Here is a 3,081-nt window from a genome sequence, read left to right on the forward strand (position 1 = left end):
GGCTCCACGGGGGGCAGCTGGGCTCTGGGGGTGCGGCTGGGCTCCGGGGGGGGCAGCTGGGCTCTGGGGGCGCGGCTGGGCTCCGGGGGCGCGGCTGGGATCTGGCCATCCTAAGGCCACAGCAGAGGGGCAGAGGGGCTTGTTGCCAGGACACCGTAGGTCGGGGAGAAGACCTGCTGGTTTCGGCGCGGTAGGGGAGTGTGGAGCACAGGCAGGGAAGGGGCGAGATGGGTCAGCTCATAGGGTTAGGCACCTGCCCTGTGCCAGGCTGACAGATATCCAGGTGCGGCCCAGCCTTCGGCACGCGGAGGAGGGGTCGTGGCAGAAGGCGATGACACACAAAGCATGTTGGGGTGTCCTCTGGGGGCCCCCTGAGGGGAGGGTGGAGGAGGGGCCGGGGCTCCGGCCTGAGTGCAGCAGGCAGAGGTGTGAGGTTAGCCACCAGGCGGGACCCCGGCGCCTGAGCTGGGAGCCCACAAAGCTGGAGCAGAGGGGTGGCAGGAGAGGCTGGGCAGCCACGGGCAGGTTGGCCGCGAGTCAGCAAAGAAAACACAGATTTTAACGAGAGCAGTCTTTTGGCAACTGAGTGGGCAAAGACCCTTCTCTGTTTTAACGTGTTGTGGAAATGTTCAAACGCGGGAGACATAAACGGCTGGCGGGCCTCGGTGTAGACAGGGCCTTGGGAACGGAGGCTGCCTTGGCCGAGGGGCCTCATGGGGCCGGCCAGGAGGGAAGCGAGGGGTGGAAGGAGCCGGAGGGGCTCCGAGGCCACCCTGACACTGTGTCTGGGCCCGGAAAAATGCCTGGAAGCTGGGGGAGGGGGCGGCAGCCGGAACTGGAGGCTCAGAGGTGGGGCAGCTCCAGGGCTGGGGGCTCAGCCTGGAGGTGGCAGAAGACTGGACTGGAGGAGGTGGAGGGGCCCTGGGGTCCTGGGGGGACAGGGTGGCCCTGGGCCGGGGGCCAGGAGGATGTGGTCGCATCACCCTGCTGCAGGGTCCCAGCGGGCTGCCCAGAGAAAGAGCGGACAGAGTGGCCCTTTATCCTCCTTCCTGCCGGCTGACAGTGGCTTATCTCACTAGAACCCTTCCGGAGACCTGGGTCACTTTCTGGAATGTTCCGATCTCCAAGAGCCTGAAGAACTGGGTGTGCACACCGTCTGTGCACAGCCCTGCAAGGCCCTGATCCAGACCCAGGTGAGGACAGGCCATAGGGCCGTGCTGGCCGCGTGGGTCTGTGTGGACACCTCCCACCTAAGTGCCTGGGACTCAGAAAGGCATGTTCCCACTTTCCCGGCGGGCAGGGGCCTTGGGAACAGGTCGCCAGGGGACCTGGCGGGCGGCAGGCAGCCGGAGGGGCTGCAGGGAGACAACAGGGCAGCCAGGCTCTGCTCAGCAGCTGGAGGGCGGGCGATGTGGGTGGCGGGGGGCAAGGCCAAGCCTCCTGGGAGTGAGGGCGCCTGCCTGCTCTCGGGCCGGGGGCTGGTGGCAGCCGTGGGGGGCAGCGGCACTCGGGGAGTGTCCGCCCAGGCTCCGCTCTGGGGGAGTGGGTGGTGCGTGTTGGGGAGGGGCGGGCTGCTGCGTGGACACTGGGAGGGGTCGGGACCTGGGCCCAGGGCGGATGGAGCCCCGAGAGCCCCCGCCGCCCTCAGCAACGCCCACACACCAGTCCGTGTGCTCCTGGGAAGCCTGCGGGGGCACCGCTCACGGCAGCCCACCGGCCGCAGCACAGGGCCCTGTGACCCCGAGTAGGAAACGGGCCCACAGCTGCTGGGGGAGGGGCCCGGGTGGGGCTCGTGGGGTCACTCGGGTCGAGGAGGCCCCGGGTGGTGCGCCCAGGGCACGCAGCCTGGCCGTCCTCCCGGCGCGGTGCCCTCCTTGCTCCGCGGGAAGCTGCGGAGCTGTCGAGGGCCACCCGTGCGCGTCCCGTGCGCGTCCCCGTTGACCGCGTGAGGACAGGAGAGAAAGCCCGGCGGCCGTCCCAGGCCCTGACTGTGCCCTTCCTCCCACGCCAGCTCCCGGGGACGGGCGGCGGCAGACAGGGGAGCCGGACTGCGTGGAGCCTCTTTCTGAAGACCCCCTTCCACAGGAGCGGGCAGCACCTCACGATTCCACGGAAAAGGATTTTCAGTCCCCTTAACCTAAAAATGACCTTGTTTAATAGTAACGTTTGCTAAGACGGGAGTCCTTGGTACTTTAATGAGAAATTTTACATTTTCTTACTGGCCGGATTGGCTCCTGGAAACCAGAACTGGTTTGTGGGGGTGCTTCTCGGCCCCCGGGTCGGTATCCTGGGACCCCCGTGCAGACCGGTCCCGCATCCTCTGGCGCACGCTGGGGTCTGACCGCTTTGGGAGAGTGTCCTTCTGCAGAGCCATCGGCAACAGGAAGGGGGTGCCCCCGGCCCCAGAGCTTCCCCCCAGCCTCCTCACATAAGGCCAGGTGGCATCGGGGGTCCTCTGCCCGGTGAGGGACCCCAGGTCTGGCCGCCAGCGTGGTCTGGCTCTCCATGGCAGGTGTCACCAGGAGACTACCGTTCCGGCGCCCAGGAAGTCCTGAGTGCGCTCCGGGCACACCCGGGCCAGGGTACATGCAGCGGGAGCGCCCAGCATGGTCTTCCCCGGAGCCCCGTCAGCGCTCACCCGCGCCACTGCCGGCCGGCGGCCTCTGCGTGCCTGGCTCTCCGCTCCAGCGCGTGAGCTCTGGTTCTGGTGGAGGCTCTGAGTTTTGTAAAATTTTATTAAATAAAACAGCCCGGATAAACCCATGTTCTTGCTGATTTGTCTGCTGTATGGGGACTGCTGCCAGAGTCCTGTTGATCCAGCCTGCCCCTTTGCCCTGGCCCCCTGCCCCTAACCCCCTACCCCTGCCTGCCCCTGCCTGCCTGTTCTAGCCCCTGTCCCCCTGCCCCTGCCCGCCTGCACCTGCCCCTTGCCCCTGCCTCTCTGCCCTGTTGCCCTGCCCCTGCCCCCCTGCCCCCCGCCCCTGCCTCTCTGCCCTGGTCCCCTGCCCCCCCGCCTGGGCCCCCCGCCCCTGCCCCTTCCCCTGCCCCCCTGCCCCTGCCTCTCTGCCCTGTCCCCCTGCC

General features: G+C 67.7%; 1 long non-coding RNA gene across 1 annotated transcript; it reads left to right on the plus strand.

Annotated features, from left to right (window-relative positions):
* The first annotated feature begins 939 nt into the window (after positions 1-939).
* On the plus strand, positions 940-2,763 carry LOC115301659. The gene is made up of 2 exons (XR_003913234.1): positions 940-1,193; positions 2,012-2,763. It is a non-coding gene; the product is annotated as an uncharacterized LOC115301659 (long non-coding RNA).
* Positions 2,764-3,081: the final 318 nt, after the last annotated feature.

This window comes from Suricata suricatta, chromosome 9 (genome assembly GCF_006229205.1).
Source record: "Suricata suricatta isolate VVHF042 chromosome 9, meerkat_22Aug2017_6uvM2_HiC, whole genome shotgun sequence".
Taxonomy (NCBI): domain Eukaryota; kingdom Metazoa; phylum Chordata; class Mammalia; order Carnivora; family Herpestidae; genus Suricata; species Suricata suricatta.